This window comes from Acomys minous (assembly GCF_964271855.1).
Source record: "Acomys minous genome assembly, chromosome: 11".
Taxonomy (NCBI): Eukaryota; Metazoa; Chordata; class Mammalia; order Rodentia; family Muridae; genus Acomys; species Acomys minous.
In genome coordinates, this window is record NC_140492.1 from 89,863,991 (window position 1) to 89,884,523 (window position 20,533).

At 43.2% G+C, this 20,533-nt stretch overlaps 1 protein-coding gene across 5 annotated transcripts in view; it reads right to left on the minus strand.

The window, feature by feature from the left end:
• VCAN (versican) overlaps positions 1-10,219 on the minus strand; it is a 96,344-nt gene extending 86,125 nt beyond the window's left edge. Inside the window, exon 1 of one of the 5 annotated variants that reach the window (XM_084802218.1) lies at positions 9,750-10,219. The gene's annotated coding sequence lies outside the window, so the exon portion shown is untranslated. The remainder of the gene's footprint in view (positions 1-9,749) is intronic. The other 4 variants (XM_084802220.1, XM_084802217.1, XM_084802219.1 and 1 more) reach the window with 4 other exon arrangements.
• Positions 10,220-20,533: the final 10,314 nt, after the last annotated feature.

The following is a 20,533-nucleotide window of genomic DNA, read 5'->3' on the forward strand; positions in this document are numbered from 1 at the left end:
GTGACAATCGTTACCAAAATAATTGCAAGTCTTTGTGTAGAGACTCACAACACTGGGCTTCCACGTGGTGGCCACAGTTAGGTAGGCCATAGGCATCACCGGGGATCATAGCCTATGTAAATAAGAGGAAGAGCTGGCACACGGAGGAAGAAGCTCTCTCAAATTCTAATCAGAAAGAGAAACACGAATGTGGACAGAATGAGAAAATGACAAAGGTGATGCAAAAGAGTAACGGAAAGCACAAAGCGCTCATCACGTGTGAAAAGAGAAGGAACTGACTGGTGGCCCTGGCAGATGTTATCAACAGCAAGAATAAGGTTGTTGTTGAAGCGCAAACACCACTGGCTGGCTGGCTGGCTGGACAAACAAAATAAATGTAACTTAAGAGCTGCTAATTACAAAAGTGACCAGTTTTAAAGCGCTCTCCACATCTTTCAAGTCTCAAGAGTCAACACTGAAAGAAGATATTCTGCGAGGAGAGTCAGACGGCAACGCTGACCTTGGCTTAGCTACTAATTTACTGTGTGCTTTGGGAAAGATGTTTAGCAGGCTAGGTCACATTTGAGCCCTTCCAAGTCTGAATTTGTGGAAACCATCCAAGTAAAGATGAGCACCGGGGTTGATACTTATTAGTGGCTGGACTTAAACATCTCTCAAAGACCCATGTATTGAAGGTTTGGTCCTCAACGTGGCTCTGCTGGAGTTGGAGAAACTAACAAACATGGTGCCTAGTGGGAAGTCTCAGGTCATCAACGCTGTGTTCTCAAAGGGAATGTGGGCTACGGATCCATCTTGCCTCCTCTCTGCTTTCTTTCTCACTGTCTTCACATGAGCAGCACATTCCACCACGTGTTCCCACGCATGACATGCTACCTGGCCACAGGCCTTCAAACAAGGTCACTCAATCATGCCCAAAACTATAGAGCAAAAGAAACCTCTCTATGCATAAGTTGATTGTCTAGCCTTTTTGTTATAGTCTTGGAAGCAAACACACAGGTACATTACTGTCTGAATAAATTCAAGAATGTTTTGTTACTTACAGCCGAAGATATCTCCACTGGCTCATACGTAAGTTGGTACTCTGATGAACTGCCTTTGCCTTCCTTAGAAAACAAATTCTGTATTACCTAGGCAACTTGGACTGAATAAGGAAATGATGAAAGAACCAAGTCCAGTTTGTGCTCAAATATAATTTAATATTCTAGGACAGCTACTCTTATTTCTTTAATACTCTGCATTTGGTCTTATTTTATAAATCTCAAAATGCGTGTTGTAACCACGCTAAAGCAAAACTGTAAACTGTGATCATTTGAGATGCTTCCTGAAAAGCATTTGTAAACCTAATATACCATAGATCTCACCTTTTCCATCCATAGGTCAACTGATAATTTAGAGCAGAAGATGTCTGAGGACTCCCCAGTTAACCTGGGCATCTAAATGGACTCATCATGAACTCACCATAGCATGGTAACAAGGCCTCATTAACCACTAAGTGGGAAATTCATAGTGTTCCTGCATTTCTTATAAGCAGCGCAACAGCAGGCTATGGCATATGAGTTTGTGGCTTTACTTGTGTCCCAGTGTCCTGGCAGCATTTTAGAAACAAGAGATATTAGTTTCATAGACAAGGTGAGTACTCTGGGTATAAAATTGTGGAAGCAATCCACAAATATTAATTAAATCCAGATAGGAGACATTCTTTTAATCATACTTCTAAATATTATTTTCTTTGTTTCTTTAAAGAAAATTTGGTCTCTGTCTTTTTTTTTCCTTTTTTTCCAAGAAAACTTTGTAAAATATTTTTTTAAGTCTGGGCTCCACTATTAAATAGTCTTGAATTAAAAGTCTTCATTTTCTACTTAAACTCTCAGATTATAAGTAAATGAATATGCCTCTCTAAAACTTATTTATCTAGTTATTTAAGGATCAAAATTAATACGCATTGTAGAAATTATTGAAAGACCTGAAAATAATGTACAGGAATTATGATCATTCATATCTAAAATAGTCAATACAGTCAGTACAATTATTAAAATTTCTATAGAGGCTCTACTTCTTTCTTCAGCTCACTAATAATAAAATAATTTAAAGCCCTAAAAAACTGTTTATATACCAAGCTTAATCCTTATAAAGATATATCTACCATCTTTTAAATTAAAGAGAAAAATTGTCTTTCTCTCTACAACAGATATTCTCCTGTGCTTTGGTAAATATGAAATTTGTCAGAGAGTGACTCCTCATATTGGGTGTCTCAGATCAGTATTTCTTTTGTTCCGTCATCATAAATATATGAGGACATATGGTTCATGTCACAGTTATGAAACCTAAAGAAAGGATGAAGTCAATGCACTAAAAACATAGAGGTGGTTATGTGTTTTGGATGTATTGGTATCATCTACAAAAATGTGCTTGAATAAATTGCCCCAAAGTAAATTCAAGAGCTCTCAAACTAAGTCCCAGATCTCCAACTTCATTAGAAACTAAACCAGAAGATCTAGTGATAGCTCTATGTTCCAACTGTCCGTTCACCAGCAGTCGCCACACAAGGCTCTCCCAACTTGTAATTTGATGATCCAGCCTCTTCTCTACCTCCCCTCATTCTTGCCCCTGTCAGCACCTAAGCTACTTTCAAGCTGAAAGATAATCAGTTATGGCTTTGGTAGATATGAAATTTGTCAGAGTGTGACTCCTCATATTGGATGTCTCAGATCAGTATTCCTATTTGTTCCATCATCATAAATATATGAGGACATATGGTTCCCTTTCCTTATTCAGCTTAGTGAGCTCTAGACCTGTGTCTTTAATTAAGCTGTAGCACTTCTCTTCTGCAGTTCATCCTATGCAGTGAGATAGTTGACTCTGTTTCTAGCTCGCCTCCAACCCCCATTTCTTTTCCACTCCAGAATGCCTGCCTTGCAAGTGTGGTCTGTTGGTGATAACAAATCTCTGTACATGGAAAGACTGAGGAGATAAGAGAGCCAGAGGTGGCTATATTTAGCCATATACTTCAGTAAAGTCAAAAATAGGAAAAAGTCATCTAACAATCACAGTCCAGCTGACTGCAGCTGTTTAGTTGCCTAGGAGACAAAAGACAAGGTCAACGGAACTTCTATCCCTGGGAAATGTCTCCAGAGAAGAGGGGCACATCACACCAGGGAGAGGCTGCCAGGGTTCTATTAAACACATTATTTAGTATTCTCCCTCACTCTCAGGGAAGCCTAGAGGAGCAAGGGGGTAAGCTAAGGACAAAGACACAGTGATTTTTGTCTACCATCCTGCCACTTAGTTGCTCTGGACCACTAGTTATCTTGGATAGCTCAATTACAAATTAGATATTTACCTGCTACGGTATATTACTTGGTAGCTCATTATCTCAAGAGGAATCTTTGAGCAATGCCTCACGGTTTAGACTTCACCAGACTGGCTGTACCACATGAATCTGTCACAGCTTCCTGCACCTAGGCTCAGTTGGGCTTTTTTTTTTTTTCTGTGATGTCCCTTAGTATTCTCTCTTCTGGTTAGGATGACTTGTCTCATGACTCTATCTCCATCTTGCTGTTTTCACTGTAACACACGTCACCACTTCACTTACCTATTGGGAATTGATCCCCCTCTTTTAGCCAACATAGAAGTTTCAAGAAAGAACCTCTAATATTTCCTCACTTCTAGTTCTATAATGCCCAGGATATTCAGTAGTTGTGTGTCTTATAAGAATGAATGCTTATTTTTCTATCATTAGATGCATTCTCTCTGCACTTGTGCCTTTTCCTCTCTTCTCTTAAACCACACCCCCCCAATCAGAACATCCAGTTTTCCATGATTATGCTAGAGATGCTAATGCAGCAACTTCCTTAGAAGGGTCACAAATTGTTCCTATTAAAGAATTGTGTTTCAATCCATATGTAGTAAGGCACACCTGTAATTCCAGCACTAGGCAGGCTGAACGAAACATGAAGACCGCAAGGTCAAAGGGAGAACCAGGGTCCATAAAGCGTGCCAGACTTGCCTTGCTACATAGACAGACCCTTCCCTACAACAGACCAATCAATCGATAAAACACTAGAGAGGAAAAATCCTTGTGTATTTATCTTTAGTGATATTTGTACCATTTGTCTACATAATATCTAAAATAGAATTTCTAAGTAAAAGGATATATACACGTTTAGTAGTTTAGTTTTGCTGGTAAATAAAAAATAAACAAGTTTGCCAGATTATTTTCTAAAGAAAATAAACTTATTGAAGTCCCCATAATTTATAACTTATGGTCTCTACAACCCAACCTACACATGTTTCCCACATCGATTTCTTTGTCTGATTGGTTAATAATGGCACAGTGTATTGTTGCTGTTTTAGTGACTCTTTAATAGACATATTTACTTTATTTTATATACAAGTGTTCTGCATGTACGTACGTGTGTGTGCATGTGCGTGTGCACGTGCACATGTGCACACCTGGTGTTCACGGAGGTCAAAAGAGGGCATCTGATCCTCTGAAACTTGAGTTACAGATTGTTGTGAACCACCATGTTGTTACTGGGAACTGAGCCAAGGTCCTCTGGATGAGCAAGTGCCCTTAACCACTGAGACATTTCTCCACCCCCGTATGACTACTTATTTTTTATAACTATGAATGAAGATGAACAAATTTTCTCATGGGATTCAAAAACATTTTTCTGCAACCTACCAATTTGTAATTTTCCCAGGTTTTGCTAGATTCGATATTTTAATAAGCATAATACATTAGTATTTTCTATTTTCAAACTTTTTTAGGTATTTAGTCTTTTAAGCTTTATAAACCTTAATAAATCATGACACCAAAGGTCCAGCTGTTCCATTTAACTTGCTTCCCAAGCTATAACATCCCACACAAACTTTCTGATGAACAAGTGTACTGGTTACTCTACTTTATCTCAGGTCAGGTTGACGCCATAATGTAATGTGTTTTTTTTTTAAAAGTCTGCAATTTATACCATTATTCTTAGGTTTACTATCAAATGAGTAATTAATTTCTTAAAATATTTCTTTTATTTTTAGATGTGTGGGGGGGGCTACAGGTGCCCTCAGAGATCAGAGGTGTCAGATCTCTCTGCAGATGGAGTTAAGGACAATTGTGAGTAGCTTGGAGTTAAGGGCAGTTGTGAATAGCCTGGCATGGACTCGTCTCCACTGATGATCTCTGTGGTGCTGAAAATAGGTCATTTCTGGCAAGCATTCTATATTTATACCAGTATATATATATATATATATTACAAGAATTTTAGGTCATGTAATTAACAAACTTTTAACAAAGATCCTATGTAGTGACAACTGAAAGAAAACTACCCCTGTCACATCCATTTCCAAGAAGTTTATATCAGATTTGATTTTGTGTCCATGATGCGTTTGTAGATTTTTCTATGTGCCAAACCTCTATTATAAGAAGAAACTGACAAATCTTTACTAGATCCAAATGGATCTTGGTCAAGCCATGTACTTCTCCCTTGTTCTGACTCCAAGTGTATGCAACAGGCAGCACATTTTTCTAGACCAGAGCAAGTAACCTCTAACAATGAGTGTTTGTCTGCCTCCTAAGTGATTTCTCTAGGTGGGTGGAGGAAATCTTAAAAATCTACCTAGTATAAGCAGTCATTCTTTTGCCCCAAAGAGCCATGTGTCTTCAGAAGTTCCTCTCTTCTCCAAATCATATCCCATCTGAAATAATAGAACCTAGGGATGATTGTCCATGAACAAAGTCAACAAAAACGTTTAAACTCCAACAGGAAAAAAATAAATAAATAAAAGAGCTTAAGTATGTATTGTCTGAGGAAGACAGAGTCCGTTGACCTTTGTGCTTTTAAGGACTCCAGGATATCCCATTATCGACCAATCATTAACCTAAGCGTGTTTAAGCATAGCAGGGGAAGACACAGAGCAACCGGTGGATCACCCACACTAATCGTGTTTAGCTTTGAGTTAGCTCTTTATATCCTTTCAGGACAGAAGGTTACTCATATATAGAGAGAGGCTGCTTGGAGTAGCAGAAGGATTTCCTTGCAGTTTGCAAAAGCAAAGAAAAGGAGGAATCCTCACTACATAATAAACACCATAAACCTTGAGAAATTCTTTTCAAACTTCCTTTAAAAAAAAAAAAGGAAGAAATACGAGTTACGAAGAGGCTTAATTTTCTAAGCCACCAAGAAAAACCCAACTTGGAGCTCTTTCATAAATCCTACGTGATGGTTTTGAATCCCTCTTCCACCACCCACAAAGAGATTAAGGACTGTGTACTTCCTCCTGAAGGAAGTAATTGCTCACTTGTTTCGGAATCCTTTGGAACCCTTTGCAGCATTGGTGGGGACATGTAGATGCAGTTTGTCAAATATTCCTTTCTTACTTTGTGCTTAGAACGAGTACTCAGACTCTATGGGACCCCCTCCTTTCTACATTGCCCTTACAAATCCACCCACAGAAACCTGTCTGAGGCTTCCATTAACGTTTTCCTAGTAAACTGAAAATATTCCATTTTAGACATTTATGTGAATATTTTCTTAGTTTGACACAGTTGCCAAGCAGTTCTTAGCACAATTTAGGCCATAGTTTTGGGAGAGAAACAAAAACGAAAATGGACCAATTGTAAACGGAATTTAGGGAGGGAGAGAGGACCATAAAAACTTATCTCTTCCGAATTAGAAGCTGAAGAATTTAAAGGGAAGATCGCAGTAGCAGTAGCAGGGTCCAGCCTATACCCTTAGCAGCTGTGCCCACTCTTGTGCCCTGCCCCGCCCGCCCCAACCCAGGTCTTTTTTCAGCCATTTAGTCAACTTGTGCCCACTCTAAGATCCTTATTGATACTCAGTTACAACAGCATTAGTTTGTCGCTGTCTAAAAATGGTCTTTAGGCAAATGTGAATAATTTTAGAACGAATGCATGGAGCAATCACAAATTTGTCTCATTTTTGTGCCAGGAGTTGATTGGAAAAGTAAATCTTCACTTCTCCTTTTAAAGCAAAACTCGTGAACCTTGCATATCACTCCCAAGAAGCAAGAGAAAAGAGTATTTTAAAAGCGTTTAAAATGAGCATTTAGTACCATCTGAATAGAAGTTGGGTCCGCTCCAGCTTCAGCAAGCCTTTGGAGCTTTAGGAGCCAAGCCAGCCAAGGCCCCACCCGGGTCTAGCCCAGCCCCGCCCCAGTTGGCTGCAGCCGCTGGAGATCTAGGCTGAGCAGATCGCCCCAGCAGCTGTGCAGCTGTCTCCGAGCCCAGGAAGTCACACCCGTCTCGCGCCCTGAGCCGAAGCCCCAGCCCACGTGGCGAAGAACCCCCAGCACCGAAGGGAGTGCCTAGCAGGGTCCCTCCTTCAAAGCAGGGTGAGCTTGGGAGGGCGGTCCTAGACTGGCTCCGGTAGGCGGGGGGGCTGGACCACCTCTGCTTATGTAGTTCCTTCCCAGGCCAGCACCAGGCAAAGATGCGCTTGTTATCGCTTTGAGCATAATAGACACGAAATTGGGATGAAAATTTCGAAACGAATCCTTCCGGCTCCTGGCTATTGCATTCATCTGCCTCGTCTTCCTTCCTTTCTTTCTCCGCCTACACTCCATTGTCCCCACTCCTTTCCTTGGCCTCTAGGCGCCGGCCTTTTCCCCAGTTTCCACGTGCAATAAGTGTCCTGGTGTTGAGGAAGTTAAGTTTTGCATGGGGCCGGGGTCTTTTTGCAATACCCTGGAACAGGGCCCAAGCATTGTGTTCAAGGGCCTTTGCTAAATTTGCCGGAGAAAGTACCTTTATTACTTTGCTTAAAGAGGAGCCAACTGAATGTCAGGAAACATGACACTGTAGCGGACTTTGTGCGCTAGCCCACCTAGCTGCAGGCGCCTCCCAGCGTGCCGCTAGGAGCCGGGAGGACTGAAGAAAAGGAGCCTCTGCTCTTGGGATGACCAAATCCTCCCTTTTCTATCTCTTCCAAACCCTAGATCCGCGTCCCAGATTCGGAAGTGGAAAACTGACCATTAAAAGAGAACCTGGGTCTTGTGCTGAATTCCTCCATCAGGGGGAGCCCACACCTACTACAAAACTCTCGGTTCCTAGACGTCTGGGCTCTGCTAGTCTGAAACACCCAACAGCAAGCAGGACTTAAGGAGCGCACCGCCCCCCTTGCTCCTCCCTCTGGGCCTGCCTTCTTGGGCAGAGAGGGAAGGGATTTCACACTAGCCATTCATTTGTCAGCCATGGGGGAGGGGACGCAGAAGCCGAGAGAAGGCAGAACGGAGCAAGAGAAGACCGAGAAGATGGGGACAGAGGAGACACAAAGATGAGGGGATGCAGATAGCCAGACTCCGCTGCGAGTGTACTCGAGACAGTAGAGCCCTGCAGCCTCAAGAGAGATTTCGTCCCCCTTTTCGTAGCATCCCGAGAACACGCAGGACATGCGGAGGCGTACGTAGTTGGATCCGAGAGCAAATAGTTTAGGCTATGACATTATTTTCTTACCACTGTTTCTTCTGTCTAAGCCCATGACCCCTCCACGCCCATTGAGACCGAGAACAAGCTGGGACAACCGGGATGTCCCAGGTCTACAGGCTGTATGTAGAAAAGTCTCCGCAATGCCCACGCCTACTCAGGGCAGTGGGACTCTCTCAGCCAGGGCGTCCACGGGGACTCCCGGCTCGAGCTTTCCGCAACCACTCCACTAGGCGGTAAAGTTGCTCAACTCATCTGGAAAATGGGAGCGGGTAAAGAGATAGGAGGGAACAGAGGACTGCTGAATTCCAGGCGAGAAGACTGAACCAATTGGTCTCTAACTCGGGTCTCCATGCCACCTTTGTCTGGAGAGCGCTCTGGGTCCTGGTTTGTTGGTAAAGGCGGGGAGGACAATACCCCATTTCGCTTCCCAGGGCGAGGAGAAAGAAGTACTGCATATCCCTCTGTTACAGGGAAAGCTTTCCCGCTCAGGAGCCTCCCAGACCTCTCCCGTGTTCCAACAACCCCACCCCCCATCCACTGCGCCTTCCCGGCTGGCTCCGGCGCACCACGCGCAGGACAAAAGAACACTGGGGCTAAGGGAGAGAGAGCTTTGACAGCCCCCAAGTCATCAAAGAAACCCAAGCCCAGTATCCTGCCCAACCCCTGCCAGATAGCCTTCCACGTTGCCTGCAGGGGTAGGAGGGAAGGGTCACGTCCGCGCAGGTCGGAGCAGCTCAAAGCAGCTCAAGTACCCAGAGCTCGTCAGGAGCTAGCTGCCCAGGGGTGGCTTTCCAGGAACGCGAGAAACTGACCACACACCAGGAGCCAGGAAACCAGGTGGTCTGCCCTAAGGTGGTTTCAGGCACTTGTATTTGGGCAAGTTCGGGGACTCCCCATTCAAACTTTTGCCTCGGCCAGTTTAAAGACAACACAAATCAAGGTGTGAGGAGTCCCTCCCATCCTTCCAACTCCAGATAGCAGGACTTTTCTAAGATGTCTCTACAAAATCCCTTCCCCTTATTCCGTTCGTCTTTTTCCTCTACCCTACTCCGGGTTTCTTTTGTCTAGATTTTTTTTCAGCACTAAGGTCGGCCTGAATTCCTCTCTTTAACACGCCTCTTCAAAGTTACCTGAAGTGCGCACATTTTCTTAACTTTGCCTTACAGCTAGTCCTTTTGGCTTTAATTAAAGCCCTCTTCCAATTGCGATGTACCTCCCCGCCACCCCCCTACTAAGCTCGGCGGGTTTTCCTTTCCCAACAAGTTTTCCCCGCTTTCTTTAAAATGAGGAACAAAAGAAACGCGATTACCTTGAAAGGCGCCTTACTACAGTTTGGGGGAAAATTCACTGCTGAGCTGTGAGACTGGGCTCCGCGTTGCCCCGGCAGATCACATAGGAAGTGCGGTGACCGGGGGAAGGATGTGGCGAGTACAGGACGGAGCTGGAGGTGAGAGAGGATGCGCTGCTAGCCGCAGATGCCGGTCCCAGCGCGGGTCCACAGCACCTAGTGCTCGCGGTGGCTGCAACCGCGCGCCTTGAGTTCTTCCACCAGAAAGGCTCGGGGCAGCTCGCCTGCAAGTTCAAATGCGGGTTGTGACACCCATCGTCATTATATCACTGTACCGTCAGAGCCGAGGAGGAGACTCAGCAAGAAGGAGGAGGGAGAGGAGGAGGGTTCATTCACAGGCTCCAGAAGCGCTCAGCAGCTTCAGCCACTCCAAAGAGCCCAGGCTAGGAAACAGGCAGAGGGGGCGGAAAGGAGCTCCGAGAGCCTGCGGTAGGGACCGCCTGCCTCCCTCACCAGGCACTCCCACCTCTCAGCGTTTCTTCCTGGCGAGAAGTACCAATAGGCTGGGGATGAGGGGGACGCGGGGCGGGGGGGGAGTCGGGCTCCTCAGTCAGCGACTCGGAACCACCTCGCTGAGCGCTCTCACACAACCGCCTTCCCACCCTTCCCCACCCCACCCCCTTTTCCTCCCGCCCCGTGCTGCCACCTCTGAATCAGGGGGTGGGAGTCCTAGCTCTAGTTGGTGTAGGCAAGCCCGGAGCAATTGAGTATGGTCAGTTTTTAGAAGAGGACGGGACTCTATAAAATCAGCAAAGAACTTGCGTTTAATATGTCTATGCGCCCACGGAGCTTGCCTGTCCCATCTGAAAGAGGTGTCAGGCTCAGGGCTCCTGCCAACCTGAAAGAGATACCTAGAAAGTGAGACCCTGAACCCCAAAGAGATGCATAAGCCTTTGCCACAGCTCTCTCTAGGGAACTGCTCCATGGGGAGCCTGCGGCATCAGGCCCTACACAAAGACCCTGGCAATAAAGGGCTGGACAGGAAATCCCCCCAGGCAATCTCTTGTCCCATTCAAAAAGAATCCTTTCTCTGACACAAATCCCCATCTTTCCTTAAATGAACTCTGCTTCCTTCTTTCTTACATTCCCCCTGGCTTTCATAGAACCTCTTGGATAATTTTCTGCCTACCATAGATTTCTAGGATTTACCATTCCTTCCATGTTGTCAGGAAATGTTTGGGTTTTTTGTTTTGTTTTTTAATTTCTACTCAGGCTTACCCACCGATGTAAACAACATCAATATAAGGAAGAGCACCCTTCACTGAGTCACAAAAGCCTTCCATTAGGACCTTAAAGAGCAAAGGGTCAACCAGTTAACACAAAGGATTTCTGCCCCCAGAAAAGGGCGACTTTGAATTTTCCCTTACTTTGAAGTCTGGTATATGATCTTAGGCAGTGGGGACAAAATAAGTTCACAAGACATGTCGAAGTAACTCTAGGGGTACTGAAACAATTACAAACGTTTCCCTCCTACACCAATATGGAAGTATCCTTGTAATTATTGGCTCTGAATGTTTTGCTTAGAAAATTACATCAAGCCCAGGACTTCAGAAACAGTAGCGACTACCACAGGAAGATTGTTTTTACTCAGGATTTCTTGAATTAGATTGGCTGCAACCACAGTTCTAAACTTGTAACCTCGACTCCTCAGCATGCGGCTTCCTAAGGTTTATAGAATCAATATGATCGTAGATTTAAAGTGATAAACATGTGTTAGATTTATCGGTATAATTTCCTTCTCAAAAGCGTTCTTCCTATGCCCCTCTACTTATCACTCACAGTGATGAGTGACTTAACTGTCTAAGGGCCACTTAGAAATCAGTTTGGCTTGTGGTGGATTATTTAACCTTTTCCCAATGATTATTCTACCAATGGTTACAATTGAAATCTCATCCCACTTACTGTTTAGAATGAGCCTCGCATCTTGAAATCAGACTTCAGCCACTGCGTTTTCTATTCCTGTGTAACCGGGGACAGAAAGTGACTCACCCATGCTTGCTCAGACCAGAGATTTTTATCAGAACACAACTCTTTGAGTCAACACGAATTCATTCATTAAGGAGAAAAATAAAACATAATGGATTTCCATTGGAATTTATATTCCAGTCACTGAGGTAGATTTTTCTCTGAAATGATTTAAGTCGTTATCCTTAATCTTTCTTGAAGTTGAGTAGACCTAGTTTGAGTTTTATAGAGTTTAAGTGGTTTGCCCTGGGCTACTCTGTGACAGATCATTTGCCTAAGAGCTTATCAAGTCTCTGCTATTGTACTTTCCCTTCATAATACAGTTGAATAAACAACTTTACAAAGAAGTAGAGCAGAAGTAAGCAACTATTACTTCAGACTGATATCCATTTCCCAGACAGGCCATTGATCAGTATTTACTACAAACGAACTCATTGGGTGGATAATTTTTTATCATGAGATGTTTTGCTTTATCTTGTCAAATGTGTTTTTCTGGCTAGCCAGCATTTACCCTCCCTCGTATCATCTACAGACAAGTGGTCTACAGGGCAAAGGCACTTTCCTAGGCCGTGTCAACTTGCCAAGGGATGGACTACTTTGAAACGCCTTATACTGCCCTAAAATAAAGAGTTTTTTAAAGTTAGAAAAAAAACCAAGGTATATTTAGGATCGTCTAGAAGTACATTAAATTTTTTGTTTTCTCTCTGTGTGTATCTTTGTCTCTCTATCATCTCTGTCTCTCTCTCTCTCTCTCCATCTCTCTCTCTGCCTCTCTCTCTCTCTCTGCCCCCCTCTCTCTCTGTCTGTCTCTGTCTCTGTCTCTGTCTCTGTCTCTGTCTCTGTCTCTCTCTCTCTCTCTCTCTCTCTCTTTCTGTGTGTGTGTGTGTGTGTGTGTGTGTGTGTGTGTATGTGTGTAGAATGTGTCTTAGTGTTTTCTTATGTGCATGTGTGTAAGTGAATTCCAAACCTTTTAACCTGGCATCTCCCTAAATCATTCTCTGTGTTGTTGCTGTTGCTGTTGCTGTTGTTGTTGTTGTTGTTGTTGTTAAGACAGTGTCCTTTTGCTTCTACCTCCCAAGCATTTTGGTTACAGACATGAACCATGATGCCCTATTCTTTATGTAGATGCCAGATAGCTGATCTCAGGGCCTTTTGCTTGTGCCCTGAGAGCACTTCACTGTTTAAGTCATCTCTCCAGCCCTCACCTAAGTGTTCTTGAAGACTTTCTTTGAAGAAAAATAGAAAGTAGTAATTTCTGATTCTCCAGTGTCTGATAAAATTACCAGAACTTTTAAAGTGGTAAATATTGTCTTATAGGTTTTAATGCTAATATTACACTCAAATCTAAATCTAATCAAAATCTGATTCTGTGCGTGCTCCCTTGAGATCTTGTGCATGCACAGGGGATGTTGTGTATGAAAATTCCAGAATCTCAGGCAGATAATGCAAGATATCCATTCATATTGTTGCTGTCTACATGGACTTAAAAGCCTGAAGCACCATGCCTTGCTGCCTTGCTTTGGTCTAGGTTTAAGGAACTTGGCTGATCTTGGGGCAACCACTCAAGGACTTGACGTAGAAGAAAGATATAGGTGGCGGGCGTGTCTCCAGGGTATTCCATTATCATCATCTACCCTCCTTGCCAAGGTGTTGGGATCGCATTTCACTGTTCTCCTGATGATGATTGGGTGAAGTGCTTCTAGCCATGGCAGTATCTGTTGCTGGGCTCTGGACCAGGCTGTCCTACTCACAGTGAAATAACATAGAGCTCATGTTTCTGTGCCCCAATCTGCTGATCTTAGGCACAAGCAGACAAAGTATGCTGCTTGGATCATTAAAGAAAGTTTCAGATGATTTTTTTTTAATTCCAAAAAAAAAAAAAAGCCATTTCTTCAAGATTGAGAGAAATATAAAAAAGAAATTACATCAAGGACAAGTATTTTATACTTTTAACCGTTTAACAATTTTATAGGAATGCATAATAACATCTCTCTCTCTCTCTCTCTCTCTCTGTGTGTGTGTGTGTGTGTGTGTGTGTGAGAGAGAGAGAGAGAGAGAGAGAGAGAGAGAGAGAGAGAGAGAGAGAGAGAGAGACTTAGCACAAACAAATATACTGAGGAAGCAACAACTACAAGAAAATAATTTTCCCAAACGAAAAAACAAACAGATCCTGGACCCTTAAGATCCCTCATGCTCCTAAATAAAAATGTTTGAGTAAAATATTTCTTTCAGTGGATAGTTTTTCTGTTCATCAGACCTCCCCATGCCCCGTTAAATGACATACATTTATAAATGTCAAAATGAAACCAATCACTTTGTATGGTAACATCTAGAGGTGATTGAAATGCTTAAAAAATATTTTTTTACTTTCTGTGCAAGGTTGGATAGATTTTTCTAGAACTTCAGGGGAAGGCCATCTACATCACAACAGAACTATGCAAGCCAAAGCCAAGTTCTACATGGTGTGATGGGAGAGGTTGGGCTGCCGCGAGCAGAGATGACTTCATTAGGGAGAAGAGAGGCCCTGAGTCTGTCCACACAGCTGCCAGATGTCTCAGCACATCTGGCTCACCCAGGGAGGCTGCCCCAGACAAAGCATCCAAACACTCTCCTGGCTACAGAGAAAGAGATCAAGACCTTAAGAAAGCAGTCCAACTGAACAAAATCCTCTCAGTCTTTCTTCCTTCCATACCACTTTCTCAAACTCTTTCCCTTCCTCCCGCGAGTCCTCTGACAAAATATGGGTCAGGTTTTGTAGAAGATTGTTCTGACTGAACCAGGAAATGAAGTGTTGTTTTCTGAACACAAGGAAGCCTTAGAGACCTTAGCATCTTAGAGGCAAGCTGAAAACAATGCGGAGGTTTGGGGAGAGGCAAAACTTTGGCTGTTGCTGTTTGTTTTCAGTGGCTACCAGCCCCCCAGCTATTTAATTAGACCACAAAGGGTACAGACACAAGGAAGTTAACAAAAGTTGCTGAACTGATAGAACCAAAAGACCCCATCAGTGTGTCCACGGCAAGTGAATCGGGAAGTAAAACAGGAAACATTTGTACAGAGTGCAAGGGGACAAGCTGAGAACACTAATGTGAGCATCAGAACAGAGAAGTGAAAGACAGGTATCCCCCTTTTTAATGCATTGATCGGCAGGCAGGATTGTAGTACTATTTGAACAGCATGGACTTTAGGTTCTTGTCCCAAAATATGTATGATCAGTCACATTTTAACACAGGAATGAATGGAAGTCCAATATTTGTCATAGTAACTCAAGCAAATATCAGAGATTATAGAAGACTCAGCAAACACTTGTCACAGACTGTTCATCACGCGTTTTTATTTGTTCAATTCAACAAATCATTTACCACGTTTTATGTGATTTTGTACTAGAAAATACAGTTTCCTTATTTCTATTAACCAGTTAAGTCACAGGCTTAAAAAAATAAATAAAAGCAGCCCGTTGACCACAAGTGTGTTAGAGAGGAACAGTGCTGAACATAACTATGTTCTTTACTGGACACAGTCTTCCATGAGCCTATTCTGATGACATTTTATCTCCATTGCACATTGGAGAAACCATGTTTCTTATTTCTGCACAGTGGAAACAGTTAAATGACACAGCTTTAAGGTTCATTTCAACTTCTGATTGTCTCCCATAGTTGATATATAGAAAAGTGGTGCCATGTAAAAACAAACAAACAAAATAAAAACAAAGACTGAAAGGAAAACATTAAATATTATGCTAACAAGAAAAGAAGCCAGAGAAATTGAACAGGTAGAATTAACACCAAGAAAAAAAAAAAAAAAAAAAGAACAACTTGCTAAGAGTGTTCCTGGCTATCAAGAACTTAAAATAGTATGATCCTTTAAAAATCCATTTTTTTTTTCAATCTGGGCAGTGAAGAAGGCGTAGCCCTTTCATTCCGTCATTTAGGATGCAAAGTCAGGTAGAACTCTATTATTTCAAAGGCCAGCCTGGTCCACAGAGTGAGTTCCAGGACAGCCAATGCTACATAGAGACCCTCTATCTCAACCCCCACCCCACCTCCCCAAAAGTCAATTTTAAAAATGTCTTTCGAAAGAAAACAAAACACAATCCACTGAGAATGTGCAATCAGTACTTTCATTCCCCCATTTCCAGGAATATTTTGGGATCCTACATCTCCTTTATTTTCGGGGTGCTTCCTCCTTAAGCATCATATGACAAGGTGCTTCTCTCATTCTAGAGTCCCACAGCAGAAAATCTGCTGATGGGGAGGCAAGGGTCACCAAACATGGGTAAGAAAGTATGGAGGGAGCATGGGACACTTCCAGCAGTTTTTACTTCAGGCAACAGGCATTTACTCCATAGAGGATGGATGATGATGACTCAGAGATGATGCTTTTAAGGGGGGTGGGGGAGAGGAGATTCTGAAGCATCTGGGTGCTTGGTTATAAGCTTCTCCAAGGGGTGTTAATCCTGTCCTGCTGCCATGTGGGAAAGCTGTCTGGGCTGTAGTTTTATTTTTATGGGAAAAGAGCTAGGCAGTGCTCTAGGCTAAAAGATAACAGAGCTGTGGTGGGAAGGTGAGCAGATGTGTCTAGAAATGAAAAGGGTGAAGGTTCATGACTAAAGTAGGAGTTTTGCTTGCTGTAATCCCCATTTTTTTTTCATCACTACCCAGCTTGAGAGAGTTGCAAAACTATCAACAATGGCTTTTTTTTAACTCCGTCAGAGCAGGTTGTGGTGGTAAGTTCTAGGATAGATGGAAAAAGAAGGGAAATCCTCCCACCAGCTTCTTCCTCTTAGCCAAGGTCATGTTCCCCATACTCGGGGACTTTCCTTCTAGCTCCATTCTGATACACAGGCACATCCTTAGCAAACACTTCTGCCCGAATCTCTCCAAATTTCTCTAACCTACCAAGACCTTCTTTGACACTCAGATGTCTCAACTCTGGAAAACACTCAGGTGCCACATGAGAACTGTCCTGAAAACGATTGATGAATCATAAATTCACAGACACAAAAAACAAGAAAGACTATACATCCACATAAGCAGGACCTTTTCATGTTATGATGTCCAATAGTAGGCACGCTTCTTAAACGTGGCTAATTGATCCTTACAGTAGATATGAGTTCTGTCTCTGGCAGGGCTCTCTCCCTCTCCTCCTCCTATGCTACTTTCCATAATAATTCTTTTTTTTTTTTCATCAGCACAGCAGTGCATCTGATTCAAAGAACCTAGAAAAAGGTTCCTTGAGTCCTCCAGTTTTTGAGGAGTCAGTTTATGGTGGTTTAGATCCATGCAATTGGGTAGAACATTACAGCTTCAGAAGTGTGTGCTGAAGGCTAACCGCCACCTCTCTTGGTTAGTTTGAAGCAAAAAGGGAAGATGCCAAAGGAAGCTGGCTTTCTCCTATTTCCCTCTTATTTAGTCGGAGGCTCAGCCTGTAGGATGGTATTATTCACGTTCAAGGTGAGTTTGCCCCCTATCCATTAACAGTCTTTGGGAATTCCATATACACAGACCTAGGAATTACTTCTATATTTGTTCTTTTCAGTGTGTGTGTGTGTGTGTGTGTGTGTGTGTGTGTGTGTGTGTGTGTAGAAAGTCTACACCAATTGAGAGTACTCTATGCCCTGGGACATTTGTTATATGATAGAGATGACGATGGAAATAAAACATGCTCTCTGCTTTGAGAAGGAACATACACTCTAATAGCTAGCTGACCCCCAAGGTTTATGTAAAAGAAGAGAGAAGACAGAGGAGAAAAACATGGTACACCATGGGGAGGGTGGTGAAGTAGAGAGCACGCTGTTGTGTAGTGCAAGCTGGCTGCACTGGGAGCTCTTGCTCCAGGACTTTAAGATCTTAAGACATTAAGGGAATCAAATAAAACTAAACTGTAAGGTGACGCCCACCTAGGACACACCAGAGCACAAGGCCAGAGTTCAATGATCCTGGGAAAGGTGATGAGAAGACGAAGACGAAGAGCAGGGAGTTGTTTTATTCCCATCATCCATTCGCTCCTTTTATTAGGACCCATCTTGTTTCCTTATCAGTAAACATCTTTATCTCCAAGAGGATAGTATGTTCCACAGAGGTTTGGGAAAAAGAGCTGAAGCCGATAGGGCGGGGGGGGGGGGGGAGGGCGTGTTTCAAGGGGGAGAAGACACCAACACGTATTGTTTCTTGATGAGACAAGAAAGGGAAAGAAGATGTCCCAGCCTTGTTCAGTTCCCTCTCTTCGAGTCACGTGCCCTCAGCATTTGCTACTAGATGCTCTGTTTTACTTGAGCTTTTACTCTCGCAGCCAAAAAAAAAAAAAAAAAAAAAAAAAAAAGGCCTTGCAGTGAGGAGATCCACTTTGTAGCAGCCAAGTAGCACTCACTGTTGTATTTCTCTAAGGGAGTGTTCAGTAATAAGGCTGCTAAGTCTGCACTTCTCATGTACAGTCTTAGGCAATAGGCTTTCCAGGATTTTATATCCTAGAGACTATGTTCCTAGAAGTAAGGAACAATTTCCCAACCATTATAAATAGAGACTGGCACATTATCATGTAAACGAAACAGAAAAAAAAACCAACAACAACACTTGATGCACTCTGGGAAATATAATTATATTTTAATACAGGAGGAAGAAATAGAAAAACAGATTTTAAGAATGCATGAACCTGGGGAATAAGCCAGTGAGAGTTACTTATGATTAGACATTGCTTCTTGAACTACCCAGAGATGTTTTGTCAAGACTGAAAGTGTACTTGTCAAATGCCAAAATGGAGAGAGGGCAGTGTACGCTGGAGGAAGATGAAGCAGAAGGGAAGATTGAAGAGAATATAAATTCCTGTTGCTTAAAATCAGATTATCTGACAAACCACACAGTGAGAATGGGAAGCAGTTTTCCTTCCAGTCCTGACTGAACTCACTGCCTGGATGCCCTCTCCTCACCAAGAGGTTAGGCGTCTTCACTCTTGTTGTAGAAGCCGTAACTCTTTGTAACTACCAGATTCCCCCCTCAGTTGAGGACAGCCTCCTGCTCCAGTCAAGGATCTCCCTCTCAGAAGCTCCAATGTTTGTTGCTCAAGGAGCAGGAAGCAGGAAGGAAGGGGAGACGGCTAACTCTCTTTTGTTCTTCCCTTCCCTTCTTCCTCACTCTGGAAAAGAGCTGCAACAAGTGTAGGCTGCACTTGGTCCTCAGCTCTTTTTCTTTTCAAGCCCTCTCTGTGTCTCTGTCTCTTTCTCTCTCTGTCTGTCTCTCTCTGTGTCTCTGTGCCTCTGTCTCTGTCTCTCTGTCTCTGTCTCCCTCTCTGTCATTACATATTAATTCTATCATAAATATTGAAATGTGAGTGGCTCTTTGATATTTAACTTTACTTTTGAGAGCATATGCCCAAAAGTGGAATTGTTGGATAACATTGAAACGCTAATCTTACTTTTTAAAAAAACGGCATATTGTTCCCATAATAGATTCATAAATTTGTATTTTTATAATGATTTGTGTAATGTTCCATTTTTCCTATATGTTTTCTTTCAGAAAAGTTATTTTAGATGTATTTATTTTATTTTGTGTATATGAGTGTTTTGCCTGCATGTGTGTACGCGCATCATGTGCATGCCTAGAGCCAGTGGGGGTCAGAAGAGGGCACCAAACTTTGAGGCAATAAAAATATTACCCATTCACTTATTTGTTTCATAGAGACCCTCACTTGGCTGGAGGTATCCAGGTATCTACTTGTCTCCACGTCTCCAGCCCTGGGGTTTCCAGCACAGACCCCACACTAAGACTTCTGTTTTACACATAGGTTCTGGGGATTTACCTGAAGGCCTGGCACTTGCAAAGCCACTGCTTTGCCCAGTGAGCTATCTCCCAAGCCCATGCGCTGTGCTTTTAGGTTGATTCTGTATGCTTTGGTCTTATTGAGTTTGTCCATTTGTCCCATCACCATGCTTTCTTATTTGTTTTAGTTACAGACCTTCTACGGCTGGCTGGGCACAGTTCTGGGGGTTGGGAGGATCATGCCATCAGCTGGATGGAAGCCTTCCTGGCTCCACCACAGCATTGCGGGTGACATTATAGCAGAAATATGTGAAGAGAATATAACCTTGCCTTAGTCTGAACCCAAGGTGAAAACAGTCTTGGTATGGTTGACCCCACTGAGACTTTGTCTCCACAAACTGATCTTAGTATAGACTCAGACAAAGAGGAAGGATCAGCCCAAGACAAAAGACAGGGGCCAGAGATCCCAGGTAGGGTATTGTATTGCCAAAAGGATCATCGATTAGGAGGAGGAACCTAGAAGGAGGGGGAGAGAGAGAGAGAGAGAGAGAGAGAGAGAGAGAGAGAGAGAGAGAGAGAGAGAGAGAGAGAGAAAAGAAGAAGAAGAAGAAGAAGAAGAAGAAGGAGGAGGAGGAGGAGGAGGAGGAGGAGGAGGAGGAGGAGAAAAAGGAGGAGGAGGAGGAGGAGGAGGAGGAGGAGGAGGACACTGGGGAACTGGAGATAGAAATCAGAGGTTCCAGCCCATGGCACAGGGAGTTGGAAGATTTGGCAGCAGCAATGAGCTCAGTGGAGACCTCCAGGTTCGGTCCACTGGATGGTGCAGCTTCTTCTGTCAGATAAATGATCTGCTAGACTCTTGAGAATTACACTAGGGGAATTGCTCGCCGGAACTGATACCCAGAAGCTTTCATTCTTGTTCTCCTTAATCTCATTTCCCTCCTATTTAGGGTAGTCAGGTTGTAAGGGAAGTACATGCCTTTAATAAATCCCTAGCAAAGTAGAATCGTTAAGGAATTGGAGCCAACAGAA